Here is a 21,154-nt window from a genome sequence, read left to right as displayed (position 1 = left end):
TAAAAGTTGGCAAATGTGACATACCACAGCCGAGAGCAGGTGGGGGGAAACTGGACAGATGATGGGAAAATAAAAAAGGGGGGAAAGGAGAGTAAAATCGAAAAAGCGAGGGGGGGGGGGGGGAGCCGGGAAAGGAGCTGATGGAGGATGAGGACCCATAAGAGGGATGGGGGGCGCTGGGCAGACGGGACAGGGAGTGGAGTAGGGACGAAGACGCCCTCCGTTCCGTAATTTATAGCGTGCAGCGAGTATTCTGCGCATGCGTGAAAATCATATGGAGAGACGAACCACACCGCCCGCCAGCAGCGCCCTCGCTGGTGGAACTGCAGAACTCAGCTGTCTCCGGCGTTGTCAACTGCCGCGGCCATCGGAGTACTCTGACGTCTTCGTCTGGAGCAGATAGTAGAGATGATGGGGTTCCACGCATTATCTAGCTGGTAGCCATTGTCACGGTTGATAAGATTGTCTGTCGTGTGAATTTCCACTGATTCTTTTATGACGGAGTCCCAAAAGGATGTTGCTGTGGCCAAAATTGTGATCTTGTCATACTCCATTGAGTGACCAGTGGAAATGCAATGCTTAGTAATTGCAGACTTGCTAGGTTGCAAAAGGCGAGTAAAGCGTTGATGTTCAGTGCAACGTTCTTCTACTGTTCTCAATGTTTGTCCTATATATGACATGCCACACTGACAAGGTATTTTATAAATTCCCGCCTTCCGCAATGCCAGATCGTCTTTCACTGATCCCAACAGGTCGGAAATCTTCGTTGGTTGACGGAAAATTACTTTAACTTCGAAACTGTGGAGGATTCTTGCAATTTTGAAGGAAATGTTGCCAACAAAGGGAAGAAAAGCTAACGCTTTAGTAGGCGTGCTCTCTTCTTTCTCCACTCCCTGTTTCTTTGGCTTAATTGCAAGTGCCTTGCTAATTTGCCGGGTAGAATATCCATTCTCTTTGAAAACCCTCTTCAGATGGGCAAGCTCTTCAGGCAAACTGTCTGCATCTGACACTACATGAGCTCGGTGTATAAGTGTTTTAAGTACACTCATTGTTTGCGATGTGTGATGACAGTTGGACGAATTTAAATACAAATCAGTGTGTGTGGGCTTTCGATAAACCGAATGCCCCAGATAGCCATCACTCTTCCGTCTAACTAGCACATCCAAGAAAGGGAGGCAACCATTTATCTCTTCCATGGTAAACCGAATGTTCACATGAATGGAGTTGAGGTGATCTAAAAACTCCAGTAATTTTTCTTCTCTATGAGGCCACACAAGTGTCATCCACGTACCTGCAAAAAACAGTTGATTTGAGGGCTGCTGGTTCAAGTGCTCTCTCCTCAAAATCTTCCATAAAAAGGTTGGCCACCAAGGGAGACAAAGGGCTACCCATGGCGACGCCTTCAATCTGTTCAAAATATTCGTGGTTGAACATAAAATATGTTGAGGAGAGAGCGTGGCGAAACCAAGCGGTGATTCCCACCTGAAACTTATTGCCAACCAGTGCCAAGGAGTCTGCAAGAGGTACCTTTGTAAAAAGAGACACCACATCAAAACTAACTAAAAGATCAAAAGTGCTTAGTCGGAGAGCCCCCAATCTGTTGATAAAATCGGCCGAGTTACGTATGTGATGTGGACGTTCGCCCACAAATGGCCTGAGCAAGGATGCAAGACGTTTGGCTAAATCGTAAGTGGGTGCCTCGATATTACTCACTATTGGCCGTAAGGGTAGTCCGTCTTTACGTACCTTCGGAAGACCATACAGAGGTACGCTGCCACGAGGTCTTAAGCGCTTGATCGTCTCTGGAGGCAACGAGGAAGAATTCAGGAGTGTAGATGTCTTCCGTTGCACACGTCCTGTAGGATCGTTATCAATCTTCCTGTAGGCAGAATCATTTAGTAGACCATACATCTTATCCACATACAAACTGCGAGGTAACAGTACAGTTAAATTGCGTTTATCGGCCTTCAATACCACAACGTCCGGATCTTCTCGGAGATTTCCCAGTGCAGCCCTTTCTGCGGAGGTTATGTTACTGTGTTGAGGAGGAGCTTTCAGAAGAGCACGGCAAGTTTCCTTTCTTACTTATTCTGCAGTTTCCATAGGAAGGCGTCGTACACCTTCTTCAACACCACTCACGAAACTTATCAAAGGTGGTGCTCAAGGTGTAGGTGCAAAATTCAAACCCTTATTTAATACCGACAGCGTCGTGTCGTCCAAATTCTAGTCCGTGAAGTTAACAACGGAAAGTCGTGCAGTAATCCCCTGTGGCGACGACTGTTGTGGCACCAGACGATCAAATATTGACATCTGCCGATAACTTGCATCCTTGTGTACCCACTCAAATTTGGCGGAAGTTACTCCATCAACCCAGTCCCATGATACACTAGACAGATGTGCTGCAATCTTTAGATGCAGATGGAACAATTCTTCTGAAATGGCATCCAATCTTCGTCTTGTGTGGCAAATCCTCTCTTTAACAATAGAGTGACTGGCCTTTTCCGTTATCTTCCGTGCAGTGGCAAATTTTGGTATTATGCCATAGTCCCGACATCTCAATAAAAAGGTCAAAGAACCCAAAATCTTAGGTCTCTTACCGCGTAGTTCGTCAAAACTTCTTACATGTGAGGCCATCTCCTCTCCGTAAAGGCGTCTGATGCGAAATTTAAAATTTTCCCGGCGAACTAAGTATTCAAAATGATTTCGGGCTTGTAGCCGGTCGTCGTTAGCTTCCATCCACGATATTTCGACTGGACACCTGCCAGCCGTCCTCAGGTGAGCCATCGAAGACTGACGAAGACGCCCTCCGTTCCGTAATTCATAGCGTGCAGCGAGTTTTCCGCGCATGCGTCAAAATCATATGGACAGACGAACCACACCGCCCGCCAGCAATACCAGATCGTCTTTCACTGATCCAAACAGGTCGGAAATCTTCGATGGTGGACGGAAAATTACTTTCACTTCGAAACTGTGGAGGATATTTATAAAATACCTTGTCAGTGTGGCATGTCATATATAGGACAAACACTGCGAACAGTAGAAGAACGTTGCACTGAACATCAACGCTGTACTCGCCTTTTGCAACCTACCAAGTCTGCAATTGCTGAGCATTGCATTTCCACTGGACACTCAATGCAGTATGACAAGACAAGAATGTTGGCCACAGTAACATCCTTTTGGGACTCCGTCATAAAAGAATCAGTGGAAATTCGCATGACAGACAATCTTATCAATCGTGACAATGGCTACAGGCTAGATAATGCGTGGAACCCCGTCATCTCTACGATCTGCTCCAGAGCAAGACGTAAGAGTACTCCGATGGCCGCGGCAATTGACAACGCCGAAGACAGCTGAGTTCTGCAGTTCCACCAGCGAGGGCGCAGATGGCGGGCGGAGTGATTCGTCTCTCCATATGATTTTGACGCATGCGTGGAATACTCGCTGCACGCTATAAATTACGAAACGTAGGGCGTCTTCGTCCATCTCCGGCTGTAAATCGGTTGAATACCACCCTTCGATTGTGCTCTTTCGGTACCAATCGAAGCGATAGGTGTTGGTTGCAAGTTCCAGCCAGCCAGCCAGCCAGCCAGCCCTTCGGCGTGCAGCAGTCCAGCCAGCAGCGGTCCCCGCCAGCGGCCAGCAGCGGTCCTCACCAGCAGCCCGCAGCCCGCAGCGCACCAGCGGTCGTAGCCACCAGCGGTCGCAGCCAGCAGCCACCAGCGGTCGCGGCCAGCAGCCACCAGCGGTCGCAGCCAGCAGCCAGCAGTGGTCCTAGCTGCCCCCACCACCACCACCACCACCACCGCCATCAGCAGCAGCAGCAGCAGCGGCAGCAGCAGCAGCAGCGGCAGCAGCAGCAGCAGCGGAGGCCTCCCCACCGGCCAGCCAGCCGGGTCGCCCCCCGCCAGCGACAGCAGAGTGGGGCTTCGCCCCCAGTCTCCTTCGTCCTTCGTCATTCTCCGTCCCTTTCTACTCTGTGTCTCTTGTCGCCCTGCCTGTCTCTCGCTTACTCCTTTGTCTTGTACTGTATTTTTTTCCCCCTTATCATAATGTTAACCCCCTCCACCTCTTCTACAGCCACCACCACTACCATCATATACACCTCCCCCTCCGCTGCTGCCACCACTATCACGTGGTGTGCCGCATCACTCCCCCCTCAGTCTATCACACCACTCCTCACTCTCCCATCTCCCTCCCTATTTGTCACACCATCCCCGGTTCCTCCCTTCTGCGCCTCCTCTGATTGCTTCCCTCCACTCCCTCCCTCTGCTCCTTCCGTTTCTGCGGCCCCCACTAGGTTGGTCGCCCAGCGGGCTACAGCCCACGCTCCACGCTCTCCTTCGCCTTCATCGTCATCGACTTCACCGTCGCCTTCGCCATCGCCCACACCATCTCCGGCGCTGACTCCCCTGCCACTCCCCGCCACATTCCAGTCATTCCCATCCCCCACACCTCCTCTGCCGCCGTCAAGCACCCCAGTGGCACCCCTGCCTCCTCTACTCCCCAAAAGGCTCTGCCTCACCCCCTTCCCCCACCCATGATGCCATGGATGTCTCCCTGCCTGTCCCTGCCCCCTCCTCCTCCTCCTCTACCCCCTCCTCCTACCGCTACCTCCTCTCCCGTCCTGATCCCTACCTTCTTGAGGCCCAGAATCTCACCCTCTTCCTTCGCCAGAATTTTCCTGGTGCCCCCATCTCCCTCCTCACTCCTCGCCGTGGTTCGGTCCTCATCTCCTCTCCCAGCCCTACCCTCCACACAGACCTCCTTTCCCGCATCCCTGTCACCCGCATTGGCCCTCATGCCTTCCTCACCCCTGCTCCTCCCCCGCCTCCCTCCCAGCAACCGCAAACCCCACGTCGCCTGCTGACCCTCACCGCCATGATCACTCGGCTTAGTCCGACGAACAAGGAGGAGGAGGTGTTGGCGGAGCTTCAGCCACATCCCCATCTGGAGGTGCGTGCGGTTCGTCGCATCCACAACGCTGCCAGCCCCACCCGCCTTATGCGGATCTTTTCCGAGCACACCCCCTCCATAGACCGTCTCCTTAAGGAGGGTGCCCCCCTTTTTAACCAACGTTATAAAGTTGACCCCTCCCGTTCCCCTCCTCAATCCCTCTGCTGCTAAAGGTGCTTGTAGTATAATGCACACCCGACATCTGAGTGCCACGAGGCCCCCACCTGCCCGCACTGTAGGCAAGCCCACTTTTTACGGCAGTGCTCCAATCTCCAGTCCCCCCATTCCCGTAATACCTGTAACCTCCCTCATCCTAGGTACTCCCAGAAATGTAAGGCCCGACCACCTCCTACCACTCCTGAACTCACCATTCCTGTCCACCCTCTGGACGCCCCCACCCCTCCCGACAATTCCCTTTGCCTGCCCCCTACCGCTGAGGACATCATCAGATTCCTCACCCTCCAACAGATATCCCTTGCTGCCCATTCCGTTTTCCAACTCAAAATGTACGCCACCTACTCCAACAACCAGGCCCATTTCCCCTTCTCCCATCTTGACATCCTCGTTTAAATCCCTGTCATGGTGCAACAGCACCGTATCCTTTTCAACAACATCCACTCCCTTCCTGCCAACAAGAACCTCTTCCTGCACACCCTTGCCACCCACCGTGTGGATGTCTTCCTTCTCAATGAAACCTTCCTCCAACCCCACCACACCATCCACACTTCGCCCTAACTCCTCCACCGTTCCGTTAATCCCCTTCCAACTGCGCGAGGTGGAGTTGCCATTGGTAACCACCGCCAGATCCCAGTTCGGCTCCAACCTCTCCTTCCTGACCCCACCGAACAGCTGATCCTTAGTCTCTTCTTCCCCGGCCTTACCGTTACCTGCGCCACCATCTATGTCCGCCCTAATGCCCCTATTCCCTTCGACTTCCTCTCCCACATTGACTGTACCTTCTCCTCCTACGTGATCGCCGCCGACCTCAACATCCACAGTCGTTCCGCCGCCCATTGATGGTGGTGGCATCGGTTCCTCTCCTCCCTTCATGGCGACCTCATCCCCATCCCCCAGCACACCCGTCCTGAATCCAACTCCACTCCCGATGTTATCCTTTCCTCCCCCAACCTCCTTGGCCGCATAACGGTGGATGTCCTGGAACCTATTGGTAGCGACCATCTCCCTGTCCTCCTCACCGTTTCAGATGGTCGTCTCCCCCATCCCGACCCTCGCAATGACCCTCCCCCTAAGTACGTCCATGACTATTCCCGTGCCAACTGGAATGCCTACCGGGATACCCTTTCCACCCAGGTCGATAGCCACCCCTTCACTTACCACCACCCTGACGATGTAACCCATGCCGCCTCCTTTCTCCAACAGACCTTGTCTGAGGCCGTGGAGGCCCACGTCCCTACTGTCGCTGTCCACCCCCACCATCCTACCTTACCCCCACAGGCCATCCTCCTCCTCCATGAATCCTGCCGTCTCTACCGTGCCTTCCTCCGCACGCATGACCCGGACACACTACAACGCCACGGTCAACTAAAGCGACACATTCGTAATTTGCTCGCGGCTAAGAAACAGTGGGACTGGCGACAGACATGCACCCATTTAAATGCTACCCTGCGTATCAACTCGCCCAAGTTCTGGTCCGCCTTCTGTCGCCTTACCGGAACTAAACCCTCCCCCTACAATCCTCTTCTCCATGATGATCACCCCTTCCCTGACTCCCTTAGTAAGGCCAATCACTTTGCCTCCTACCTCTCTGATGTTTTCTCCATCCCCGATGATCCCTAGTTCGATTACTCCCTCTTACCAGATGTCCACGATCGAACTGACACCTCTGTCCCTCCCCTCGCACCTGGTTTCCAGTACTTGGACAACATTGCACACACGGAACTAAATGCCCCTATCACTACACAGGATCTCATTGCTACACTCCGCACAAAACGCAACACCACTCCTGGTCACGATCGTGTCACCTACCGTCACCTTCATGAAGCTCCTGTCTCTTTCCCCTCCACCCTGGCCAGGCTCTACAATGTAGTCCTGTCCACCGGTTACTACCCTGACCTGTGGAAAACCTCCCATATCTTGATGTTCCTTAAACCTGGCAAACCGCCGTCCGCCGTCTCCTCCTACCATCCCATCAGCCTTACCCTGGTCTTCAGCAAGGTCCTGGAATCTATCCTCACCCGCCGCATCCACCAGCATCTCCGCCAGCACCACATCCTTCCCGTTACCCAGTGTGGCTTTTGGCCATCCTTCTCTTCTGACGATCTTCTCCTTCACCTCTCTCATCTCCTTTCTAACCAGCTTAATTCCCGTCGCTCCGCAATCTTCCTCTCCTTGGACCTCGAACGAACTTATGACCACATATGGCATTCCGGTCTCCTCTTCAAGCTCCAAACCTTCGCCCTTCCCATTAACTACGTCCGTCTGATCGGCTCCTTTCTCTCCCACCGTCCTTCCTACGTCACCATCCATAACACAGACGCCTACACCTTTTTCCCCTCTGCCGGTGTGCCCCAAGGCTCCATCCTCTCCCCCCTTCTGTACCTTTTGTATATGGCGGACATGCCGCCGCCTTCACCCCCAGTCCACCTTCTCCAGTTTGCCGATGACACCGCCTTCCTTGCTCTTGCCCCCACCCTGCAGTGCTCCCAACACCTTCTCCAATCCCATCTTGACCGGTTCACCACTTGGTGCAACCAGTGGTTGCTCAAGGTCAATCCCTTCAAAACCCAGGCGATCATTGTCGGCAAAACCACCCCTTCCTTCCGCCTCCTTGACTTCTATGTCACCGTCTATGGCTGTCCTATCGCCCTCACTCCCACCCTTAAGTACCTTGGCGTCACCCTCGACCGTCGCCTCTCCTGGACTCCCCATCTCCAGACAATCCAAGCCAAGGCACGCTCCCGACTCTGTCTCCTCAAGCTCTTTCCGGCCGTACGTGGGGTCTGGACCCCTCCACCATCCTCCACACCTATAAATCCCTCATCCGCCCTATACTTTGTTACGCCCATCCGGCCTGGATCTCTGCCCCCCCTACCTTTTATAAATCCCTACAAATCCTTGAAAGCCATGCTCTCCGCCTCGCCTATCGCATCCGTCTCCCCTCCCCCACGCGGATCCTATATGATTTCTTCCCCTCCCCCACCTCCTCCTTTTCCTTGAAAGGATACAGATCCTGTACACCTCCTGCAAACTCGATCCTCCTCATCGGCTTGTCTCACCCATCCTCTCCCACCCCCGCCTGCTGCCGCGCCTGTATTCCCACGTCCCTCCTGGTCTCCATCTCTCCACCCTCCTTACCCTCTCCCAAGGTTGCTTCCGCCAGCTCCCCCTCCCTGCTGATGTCCTCCTCCCCTCCATCTACCCCTCCTATCAACTTTGATCCTCCCCCACTTCCTGTGTCCTTTCCTTTAGGCACCCTCCCTTCCTTCTCTTCCCTTCCCTTCTCTTTCCTTTTCCCCCATCCCCTCCCTCCTCCCCTCTTCCCCAGGGCTTCCCCTCCCCCTTCCTCCTTCCCCTATCACCCCTGCCGATGGCTTCTCTGCTCTGCCCTCTCCCTCTCCCATTCCCCTTCTTCCTTCTCCTCTCTTGGCAGGTCCCCGGACTCGCACACGCCCAGTGAACATTCGCGCGCCGGAGATCATCGCCGTCAGTGTCTTGTGTGTGTGCCTTCGTTTGTGTTTAGTGTTTGTTCGCCGTCACGGCACCACCGTTCACGTGTGCCATCGCCATCATCCATGTTATGTGCGCCGTGTCAACTAGTGTTAGAGAGGTTTCTCGTCCAGCGTGAACGGCTCCATGTTTTTTTGTTTTTTAGTGTCTACATTTTTTGCCCGCCGTTTTGACTGTATTCTCTGTGCCACGTCAATGTCATGCTTACTGTCAAACTCAAGGCTGAAGAGCGGCGTACTGTGCTGCTGACAGCCCGCCTTTGTATAAGGTGTTTAAAATCACAATAAATAAAAAAAAAGCGTCTTCGTCAGTCTTCGATGGCTCACCTGAGGACGGCTGGCAGGTGTCCAGTCGAAATATCGTGGATGGAAGCTAACGACGACCGGCTACAAGCCCGAAATCTTTTTTAATACTTAGTTCGCTGGTAACATTTTAAATTTCACACAAGGCAGTTCATACTTCACATAAGGAAATAAAAACACATTCACAATTTATTACTATCCAGCAAACGATAGTCCTTGCTGCCAGTCTTTGACTTTCCGCACTAATCAACAGGAAGCGTTATTTCAGGTACATACTGGACTGGAAACCACATAAAGCGACTTAGATACACTCCCATACATCAGTTTCACCGGCATATCTACAAGCAAACCACCGTTTAACTCCATTAGTGAATAAACAGTTCCAGTGAAATTCATGTCTGTGGTCGAAGACATGCGCTCACAAATATCGACATCTGAGCAGCATTACAACATGCAACGAGCAATATGTTGTTATTTCATGCTTTCGCGATTTATCCTATCCTCAATCGCCCTCATATTACTGGACATTATCAAAGTTTTTTTGTCCTTCCAGTACTCTGACTGTTTCGATGTGGCAGCCAAGAGTTCTTCACCTGCAGCAACCTGTTCATCTGACAGTAGGCATTATTCACACCTTCCTCATTTACTTAGAAAGTACATTATCTCACTATCTTCCAGTACAGTTTTTGGGAACTACGCCTCCATCGAGTACCACAGAAGTTATCCTTATATGTCGTAACACGTACCTTATCGTCCTTTTTCTTCTTATAATCAATGTTTTACATACATTCCTTACGTCACCTATTCTCCAGAGAACCTCCTCATTTCTTATGAGACCTCTCAGTTTTAAGCATTCTTCTGTAACACCATATTTAAATGCTTTGACTCACACTTTTAATGTTTTTCCACCATTCGTGATTCACTTTCACACAACACTGCGCTCGAGATGTACATTATGTGTAATTTCTTTCATAAATTGAGGCCTACGTTTGATACTCGTAGACGTCTTTGACGAGAAATGCCGTCGTTGCCTGTGTCGATCTGCTCCTTATAACTTCCTCGGTTCGTCAGTCATGCATTACTTTCCTTCCAAAAGTAACAGAATTACTTCAGTTCTTGTACTGCAAGGTATGTCCTTATCATCAAAGACATCTTTATTGCCAATCTTATTTTGCTACTCAGCATTACATTCGTCAATCTTTGAATTACCCTTAGCCCGTACTTTGTACTCGTTAGTCTGTTCATTCCGTTAAACAAGTCCAGTAATTCTTCCTCAATCTCACTGCTAACAGCAATGTCATCAGGGACTCTTATCACTGACACTTTTTCATTCCAAATTTTAATCCCAGTTCTGAATAATTCTTTTACTTCCATCTTTGCTTCCTAGATGCATGCTGTCTCAGTCTCTCTTTATCTTCTGTTCTGTTGTCCTCTCTTGGTTCCTGTACCTATGGTCTATTATCCGATTTGAAATCGGTCCAGGCACAATAGCGCTCGGACCAATAGTTCCGTAAAACCGCGCGTGAAAATCCAGTTTTTCAGAGGGTCATACGTCGGGTTCTACTGATCGCAGAAATAAGGGGTTCATTGTTTGAATTAGCCTTAGCCTGTGTCCTTGTGACCATTTGTACACCTATCGGAAAAACTGGCATTCTGTAGTCATCCTACAGTTCATGAACAGAATGTAAACATTACACACTTCCTTAAGCTCAGGCTAATTCAGTAAACTGGTTGCTTCTTTCGCATTGGGTCTGGTCGAGGATGGGTATTGGGCGGCTTATAAAAGCGCAATTTCTTCCTGTTCGTTCCCTGGGAAAACACTAAAAAAGTATATGATTTTTTAATACCAAAAGTAGGAGAACTGTCGGATTTTTGCAGAGTACTTTCACGACCTGGTGAACTGTGAACCACCTGAAGAAGAGCTGGAACTGGGGACTGACACAGAAGAGAGAGAGAGCCATGCCCTCCAACCAGGGATGAAGTCGCACATGCCATAAGCGATCTGAAGAATAATAAGGCAACTGGAGAAGATGGTATAGCAGCCGAGATGATAAAGTAGGGAGGCAACAAAGCAATAGACAACATGACCAACATAATTCACCAGATCTGGAGAACAAAGAAGTTGCCAGAAGGATGGAAGAATGCAATTGTAGTACCAATATACAAGAAGAGGGACAAGAGGGATGCAAACAACTACAGACGAATATCGCTACTAGAGGTCAGATACAAGGTGCTGTCAAAACTACTGCTCAAGAGAGTAGAAGAACAGGTAGAACGTACAGTTGGCGACTACCAAGCGGGATTCAGGAAGGGAAGAGGTTGTGTAGAACAGATATTTATCCTGAAGCAACTGATAGAACATAGGGCCTTAAAAAACAAAAAGACAGTAGTGACCATCGTGGACTTCACAAAGGCATATGACTCCATCGACAGACAGACTCTTGTTAGGATCCTGAACTACAGAGGACTTGATGGAACTACACAAGAACTCATAAAAGAAATTCTGACAGACGCAAAAGGAAGGGTGAGATTCAGAGGAGCATTGTCAGAAGAACTTGAGATCAAGACTGGTGTGAAACAGGGAGATGGATTGTCACCATTGTTGTTCAGTAGAGCACTGGACGAAGTGATCAGGCAGTGGAGAGCAATAACCGAGGAGGAATACCAAAGACCCATGTGGAGGACGAAAAGGACAACAGGGCTTAAGTGGACTGCCTAGCCTTTGCAGATGACATAGCAATAGTAAGTGAGATGGAAGAAGACGCAAAGACACAACTCGACAACTTAAGTAAGGTAGCCAGAAAGGTGGGACTGAGGATAGCCTATAACAAGACAAAGACTTTAAACACCACTGCAGACTGGCAAACACCGGAAGGCACTGTGCAAATGGTGGACAAATTTAAGTACCTGGGAGAATTTATAACAGGAAGGAACAGGAGCAAGGAGGGAATAACAGAGAGGATAAAGAAGATGAGGTCAGCCTTCTGCATGACGAGAGAGGTATACAATAAAAAGAATATATCCACAAAGATAAAGGTAAGCCAATACAAGGCAACAGTGAGGAATGCAGTACTATATGCTGCTGAACGATGACACTAGGAAGAAATGGGGCAGAACAACTAGACAAAAAAGAGATAAAAATAATGATAAAAATACTAGGTCCCAAAAGAGGTGGAGAGAGATGGATGCGAAAACCTAGGGAAGAACTGTACCGGAACATGAGAACAATATCGGGGGAAATCAGACTCAAAAGGGCAAGGTTTTCTGGGCATGTAGTTAGGATGAGTATGGACAGAATGACGAAGAGAGTGTGGGAAACAACAGGGAGGACAAGGGGAAAGACAGGAACCAAGTGGGTTGTTGAACTTCGGAAGGACTGGTTGGAATTGGGGATCAAGGTCGAAGGAAAGGAAAATTGGAGGAACAAATATACACCGACAAATATGCCAGAGATCAATGACAGAGAAGAATACAGGAAAAGAATAGAATGCCACCAGTGAGGCCGCCATGAGAAACGGAAACTGAAGATCTCGGAAGAAGAGCGGGAGAGAAGAAGAGAAAGAATGAAGAGATTCTGGGAGAAGAAGAGGAAAATGCAGTCCACGAAGGGGCTACCCGTGGTCCTACAGAGTCCGTAATGCAAGAAGAAGAAGAAGAAGATACCAAAAGTACCAGTTATAGGGTGGCGACTTTCTATGAATGGTACGAAATTTTTACCATACTTCCTTCAGATAATGTCCTCAAGGAACCTTGAAATTTCTTGGTATCTTTAGGCGTTACCAGGTTCCAATGGTTCAAAGTTACCTTAATTATCTACGTCATATCTAGTCTGAGGCATTTTAACCGACCCATAAAACACAAGGACAGGGTTCTGGGTTCACCACAATGCTTTAGGGGTCACAAAACTATGATTATAGTCGCCATTTTCACCAATAAACAATTATAATGCATTATCTCCGTACAACGGCCACTTCACGCTTATACAGGCCGCCTTGAGACCTGTAAATTTTAACGACACGTTATTTTGTCATACTACATTCTTTGTACTTGCAAATTAAATACCGTATTTTTCGTATAGTGTAGGTGTAGCCTAAAACTGTTCTGTACTTTTACGTAAAGTAGTTAAAGTGAACTTGCATTGGGTGGAAGACGGATTTGTGTTAAACTTACAATCTTCGTGCTTATTTACTGATTTATGCGTCAAAGTATCTAAAAGTGTCGAAGTATAAACTTTACTGACCTACAGAATTCGGTTTATGTATGTAACCCACTCTGCTGTAACACGCGGAAAAAGGAATACAGCGGAAAAATGCTCCTGCCAGAAAAGAAAAGAGGCAATATGCTCCTCTTTAAGAGGCTCTGACAGTAAATTTGGGAGCCAGCTGCTTGAATCCTCATTTAGCCTTTCTCACAAAAAATTTTGACACGAGAACATATTTGCGTGTTTTGGTCCTGAAAGAGAGTAGCAGAGAGACATTGATGGTGGAAGAGAGAGGAGATAGTGCCAATGAGAGAGAAAGAGAGAGAAATGATGGTGGGAGAGAGAAAGTGGCAGCGAAAGAGGGAGAGAGAGATGGATGAAGACAGCAGCAGTGGGAGCCAAAGAGACAGGAAAGAGTCATGAGACAGTGGCACGAAAAATGGAAGTGAAGTGAATGAGGATAGTAGCAGTGGGAATAAAAGGAAGACAGTGGAAATGGAAGAGGGAGTTGAGTGTAGACCACACATAGGCTTGGGAGATCTGGATGCCGCCTACAAGACCGGCGAACTTGAACACGAAAAAGTTTTCCCACCTTCCTTCATACCCCATACTCCGGTGTCACAGTTTCCGGTCAGGAGTTAAACCTCGAGCAAATCATCCTCAAGGACATGTGTGGAGAAAGGTGTGGCTGAAGGAAAAGAGAGCAGAGTGCAAGCGAGAAAGAAGAAGAGGCAATGGGAAAGAAAAGTATGGTGCAAAGGCAATATCAGTAGGACAAAGAGACACTGAAAGTGGCAGAGAAGGAGACGGTGGTAAGGAAGAGCGAGAGAAAGGAGTGAAAACAGCGACAGTGGGAGAGGCAGACAGGGGGAAAGTACCAATGGGAGAAAAATGAGACACTGGGAGAGATACATATATAGAGAGACATAGTGGTTACGAAGGCTTTCCTGCAAAGTAAGCCTAGGAGAGAGGTATTTTGAATGTTCTGTGTTAAATAACGCGAGTATGTTCGCATAGAATATTATTTTTCAGAAAGGTGGAGTGAGTAATCAGACATCTGTTTCCCAACTTTTCTACGAGAATCTTTCAGAGAGGGGCATATTCGCCTTTTTTGTTCTCCGGTAGGAATATTTTTCAGCTAGTATGGATTATACCCATTTTTCTGAGAAGTTCGAACTTGCACCATCCTACGGTGTCGTACGCTACTTGTAGGTCAACAGATATTACCTAGATGTCTTCGTTTTTCCTAAATTTTGCCCCTACTATCAAGCTCAATGTCGTAACTGCCTCTCTGGTGACTTTACCTTTTCAAAAGACAAAGTAGCTGCTGTCGCAGTTATCTGCCATTCCTAATTTGGTCTTGTTGTTGTGGTCTTCAGTCCGAAGACGTGTTTGATACAGCTTTCTATGCTGTGCAAGCCTGTTCATCTCCAAGTATCTGCTGCAACCTACATCCCTCTGAATTTGCTGACTGTATTTATTCTTGGTCTCCCTCTGCGATTTTTATTCCACATGCTTCCAGTACTAAATTGGTGATCCTTTGATGTCTCGGAACATGTCCTACCAACCGATCCCTTCTTTTTGTCAGCTTGTACCACAAATTTCTCTTCTATCCAGTTCTATTCAGTACCTCCTCATTAGTTACGTGATCTACCCATCTAATGTTCAGCAATCTTTTGTAGCACCACATTTCAAAAGCTTCTATTCTCTTCTTGTCTATTTATCGTCCATGTTTCAGTTCCACACATGGCTACGCTCCATACAAATACTTTCAGAAAGGTCTTCCTGGCACTTAAATCTGTACTCGATGTTAACAAATTTCTCTTCTTCAGAAACGCTTTCCATGTCATTGTCAGTCTACATTTTATATCCTCTCTACTTCGGCCATCATCAGCTATTTTGCTTCCCAAACAGAAGAACTAATTTACTACTTTATCTCATTTCCTAATCTAATTCCCTCAACATTACCTCATTTAATTCGACTACATTCAATTATCGTCGTTTTGCTTTTGTTATTATTTTCCTATATTCTCTTTTCAAGATACTTTCCATTCCATTCAACTGCTCTTCCAAGTCCTTTGCTGTCTCTGCCAAAACTGCTGTGTCATCGAAAACCTCACAGTTTTTATTTCTTCTCCCTGACTTACATGACTTTGCTCTTACATGGGGCCGGCCGGTGTGGCCGTGCGGTTCTAAGCGCTTCAGTTTGGAACCGCGTGACCGCTACGGTCGCAGGTTCGAATCCTGCCTCGGGCATTTATCATGTTATCATGAATAATTTTGCGAATTCTATATGGACCGTTATAAAGCAGAAAAAATTTGCGACACAAGCCTTTTCCTTTGTGAGACAAACGATGAGACTTAATTAACACTTTCTGACCAACTGACAAGATTTTTAAACGACCAGGACGCTTAGCTGATTTCTCTCTTCTAGCAGCCGCAGATGTAATATTTCGTAGAGCCAGGTTGACAATTTCAGAATGCCGCAGTTTCCGTGTAGGCGGAAAAGGAACGATTTCAGAAAAGCGATTTGTCGGTGCTTTGTTTTTTAATATCAGTAAAGGCGGTAAAGAAGTTGAGTCATTAGGAAGTTCATTCAGAATGTTTTGAAAAATATGAAGATACTGATCCCAAGTTCTGTGATTCTGATGACAATAAAGACGACACAATTTATTGATTTCCTTCATCCATCTCTCTGAAGCGTTAGATTGGGGGTGAAAAAGTGAAATGAAAATTGGTTTAATTTTACGACGCCGTAGAGTACGAAGCCAAATTTTAGAACGAAACTGTGATCCATTATCTGATATAACCTTATCAACATGACCCACTTCTTTAAGAAAATGTTTGATGAAAGCGTTAGATACTGAACGAGCTGTTGCTTTGCGTAAAGGTGTAAAACACACATATTTTGATGTCAATTCCACTGCTACGAAAATGTACGCAAAACCATTAGTAGATCGAACCACTGGACCGAACAAATCGACTGCAGCCATGTCTTTTAATTTCGCTGGAATGATAGGAAACAACGGTGCTCTGTGAGAAATTGTTGGCGGCTTAGCCTTTTGACATAATTTGCATTTGGCAAGAACAGATCGAATACGTTTTTCCATATTATTGAAGTAGCAATTTTGTCGTAATTTATGAAAACATTTTCTGGGACCAAAGTGTGCATAACTGAAATGCGTATACCAAATCAGCTTATTAACCCACTCATCAGGAATACAAACTAACCAAACAGAGTTGTCGACCGATTTTCGTTTGAAAAGAATGTCATTGCGAACTAAATAATACTGTCTGATCGCTACGCTTTCCTTTCTCCTCCACTTGTCCTTAATGTCCTTCCAGATTGGATCCTTATTTTGCTCCTTAGCGATGTCCTGGAGTGATGACGAAATAAAGTTCTCAAACGCGACACCTTGAAGATACATCAAACAATAATTGTTTTCCTTGCAGTCCTCTTCAGCACTTTGTTTCAAACCCATAGGTGCACGTGATAAAGCATCAGCAACAATATTTGAAGAACCCTGTATGTAAACAATACTAAAATCAAATTCCTGTAGGTACAACGGACATCGTGACAATCTGCCATGAGTTAATTTTGTCGACATAAGAAACTCCAGAGCTCGATGATCGATGTAAACCTTAGTATGTCTGCCAAACAAAAATGTCCGAAATTTTGTAAAAGCCCAAACAACAGCCAAAGCGTCAAGTTCCGTAATCGAATAATTCTTTTCTGATTTAGAAAGAACACGACTTCCAAATGCAATAGTCTTTTGTACTACAACGCCGTTTTCTTCTATCTCTTGAAATAAATGTGCACCTAGGCCTTTGTATGATGAGTCCGTCGCCAAACAAAAATCTTTAGATAAATCCGGGTGTGAAAGAAGTGGAGCAGCAACTAAAGCATCACGGAGTTGTTCAAATTCTGACTGAGCTTCCTCATCCCAACACCAATTAGATTTCTTTCCAGATAGTTCACATAAACGAGGTGTGGCCAAATCGTCCAATCTAACAAAGCGTCTAAGAAAATTACAGACACCAAGGAAACTACGAACATCACGTTTTGTGGTAGGAACAGCATAATTACGAATAGCGTCTAGTTTTTCTGGATCAGGAAGAATACCTTCTGTAGAAATAATGTGACCGAGAAATTTCACCTGAGAACGACCAAATTCAGATTTTTCTAAGTTCACCGTAATGCCAACTCTTGCAAAAATACGTAATAATGAATCCAAAATTTTGTTGTGCTCACTCCAAGAATGTTTATCAATAAGAATATCGTCAACATATGAAGTAATATTGTCACGAAGATAAACAGGTAAAATTTCATTTAAGCTACGAATGAATGCTGCAGAAGATACAGTAAGTCCAAACGGTAATTTCCGAAACTGGTAACAGTTACCAAAGGCTAAAAAGGCAGTGTATTTTCTACAATCAGGGTGGAGTTCTATTTGCCAAAAACTTGCGCGCATGTCAATCGTGGATAAAACTTTAATTCCATGGAAATGTTGAAGTTCATCTAAATTTTGTGGGCGGTCAGTTTCAGGAATGATGATATTATTTATCTGTCTGGAATCCAGAACCAAACGAATTGACACATCCTTTTTAAGAACAACGTGTAATGGGCTAGTATAAGGACTGACTGCAGGCTCAATAATGCCCTGATCTAACATGTACTGAAGTTCATTCTTAACCTTGTCTCTGTAAGCCAAAGGAATAGCGTACGTTTTCCCGCGAAATGGTGTGTGTTCTTTTACTTTAAATAAATATTGTAAGCCTTGTATAGTTCCCGTGTGATGACTAAACACTGTAGCATGTGAAGTCAAAATTTGGTGCAGCTCTTCTCTTGCAACGTCATCTGGCACTTCAGCTTTCTTAACCTTTTCATTAATTAGTTTTTCGCTATTAATTATATCATCCATCGCGTCTCTGTATCTATTGTCATTGTCATGAATAAACACATTGTCGTCATAATGCTCAACGAAAACATCAGAAGTAAGAAACCTTAAACATTTTTTATCTGACTCAGATCTTGTTAAACACTCGAAAAATTTCAAACATTTCGGCATTCCAGCAACAGTCAAATTCACACTTCCTTCTTTAAAGTTCAGAATTGCCTTATGTGCGTTAAGAAACTCCATACCTAATATAATTTGTTTACTGAGTAATGGAACAATAATAAAATTAGCAGAAAATTCGTATCCTTGACAATTGAAATTTAGGTTGGTCTGTTGTTTAACTTCTACACCCTTTCCAGAAATCGCTCCTCGAATTGTAGTTTTAGAAATAGGTAACACAGGACAGGCAATAGTCCTTTCACATATACGAAAAACTGATTCACTAATGACGTTCAATGGGCTCCCAGAATCTAAAACTGCAGTGAACTTATTCTTACCCACACATACTTCAATAACAGGATGTAAAAATGCGTCTACATTATTTTCCTTTTCGTCTAACAAAATGTCTCTCATGTCTTCCAGGCGTACGTAGTGTAAAGCCGTAGTGTCATTACTTTCTGAACCGTCTATATTGCTCCCAGAAGCCGAAGCTGCTAGTCATTGTCGATTGTTTGCGTCACGTCTTTGATTATTCGCGTCATTTCGCGGATCCATTTCTACGATTTGCACTTGTCTCTCTGAAGTTCTGTCACGTGGAGGATGCCAATTAGGTCCCTCCTGTCTGTTAGATACAAATTCTTGGTTGTGTCTGTTATTAAAATTTCTGTTTTCCTGTCTGTCTGCATAACTACTTCTTGTGTAATTTCGACTGTCACTTCTGAAATTATTGTGGTATCTACTACCCTGATTATTTCTGTAGTAAGAATTTCTATCACTGAACAATTTCTGTCTTGATAATACCGATTACTGTTTCCGTATGATTGATCATTCCGGTACGAATTACCGTTATTATAATTGTCTGTGTAATTTCTGTTAGAACGTCTGTTATTGTCATAAGGCTGGTATCTATTGTCCTGTCTGTTACGTCTGTCATTGTCAAAATTACCCATATAACGCCCGTTCCGATCACTACCTCTTTTCTCTGAAAACCTATTGTAATTACTGTTACTGAAAAAGTTACAAGAAGTCCCGTCGTCGTTGTCATACTCAAGTTCTTGCAACAAAGTCTTAAAAGTCTCGATGTCGTCTTTACATCTTCCAGCTAAAGCAATTTGTCTTATGGATTGTGGCAGCTTAGTTAAACAAATGCGAATTAATTCAGTCGGGCTATAAGGGTTGGAAAGGAACTGATTCTTTCGAATCATGTCTTCAAAATATTCTGCCGGCGTGCGGAACTCAGACTGTTTAAAATTACGCTGCATAATCAGACTATGTTTGACTCTGTCTTGTGTGTTTTCGGACCAATATGCCGATAAAAATGCATGATAAAAATCATTCAGATTATTACAATCTCTAATGATTGCGCGCATCCGCGTCGCCGGTTCGTTTTCTAAATATCCACACATAAATTCCAGTTTGTGACTTAGTGGCCAATTTGGTGGAAGTGCATACATAAATTGATCTAACCATGCACATGGATGTATGTCATTCTTAGAATTGCGGAAGATCTTAAATTTCCGAACAGTCAAAAAATGTTTAAAGTCAAAGTTTTCGCCTCGTGGCGACAAAGACCTACCGCGTCTGTCCCATTCCCAATGTCGATTATTGTCAAGTTCGCGCGCCTGGCGCTCTCTTGTTGCATCCCGTAAATGAAACAAATTATTTTCTTCAAACCCCTCTGGTATCTGTGATTCTAAATTTCTTTTGCCGTCTTTTCCTACGATTTCGCCTTCAATTTGTTTGACTTGCTTTCGTAATGCCTCAACTTCCCTTTTAACGCGTTCATTAAATTTTCCCTGATTTTCAACATGTTTATTTATGTTCTGATACTCTTCGGTTTCTACAAATGGCAATGGTGCTGTATCATCCGAATCTCTGTCCCCATGTAAACTAAGATTTGTCAGTTTATCTGAAATTTCCTCAACTCTTTCCGATAAGTCACCTAATTGTTCTTTCTGTTTATTTACGTCTTCCGTAAGTGTCGCGACTCGGGTTTCAGTATTGACACATTTGGTAGCTAGCTGTTCATATTGTTGTGTTAGGCTATTTAATCTGTCATTTGGTACGGATTCCTCGATTCTCTCAAATATTTCTTCCTTATCCTTTGCACGTTGTAAATTTAACTCTGAAAATTTCTGTACTATCACGCGATCTCTTTCTTCCTGTTCTCTATCCTGTTCCCTTTGTCTAATCTCTACTGCAATTAATCTATTATTGTGAGAATTCAAAATCGGTTGTACTTCTCTGATTTCTTTCTTTAATTCATCTTTCATATTTTTGAAACATGTCCCTATTCGTGAGTCTAACCGTGTTTCCATTGTTTCCATATCTGTTTTTAATTCAGATCGTAACTGTGATCCCATTGTTCCCATATCAGTTTTAATTTCAGATCGCAAAGTTCCCATCTCTGTTTTAAACTTAGATTCCAACTGTGATCCCAGATTTAATATTGCACCCATCAACTGCTCCATATTAGCCGGTTCGAAATTCTTTTCGCCCCTAACATTTCCCGCAAAACTAACTTCCTTCTGCATAGCCATAAAGCTATCTGTGTTCGATACTATTTCAGAATCTTCTATCGTTGATCTCGTATTCTGTGAATTTTCTGATTGAGAAAAATTTTGAAATGGTTCCGGACTATTTTCCCGACTTATTACATTGCTTTCCACTTCATTATTCATCATACTCTTGTCCTGTGTTGGCGAGTTCGCCATGTCAACAATTTCGTCATTCTCACTATTCATCATTTTCGCCTTTTTCATCGATCACATAATCATTTACAAAACATAAAAAATTCGTCACTGTACGAAAATTACACACAATGACTCCTCATCTTCAACAATACCATTCACACGAAATATTTCCCTCAAACACGATTAATCGAACAATTGAAATAATTGCACTAAATCGTCAAACGCGTATACAAGGCAATAAAAATTAAATTTTGAAAAATA

Source organism: Schistocerca cancellata, chromosome 8 (assembly GCF_023864275.1).
Source record: "Schistocerca cancellata isolate TAMUIC-IGC-003103 chromosome 8, iqSchCanc2.1, whole genome shotgun sequence".
Lineage (NCBI taxonomy): Eukaryota > Metazoa > Arthropoda > Insecta > Orthoptera > Acrididae > Schistocerca > Schistocerca cancellata.
This window is presented reverse-complemented; position numbering follows the sequence as displayed.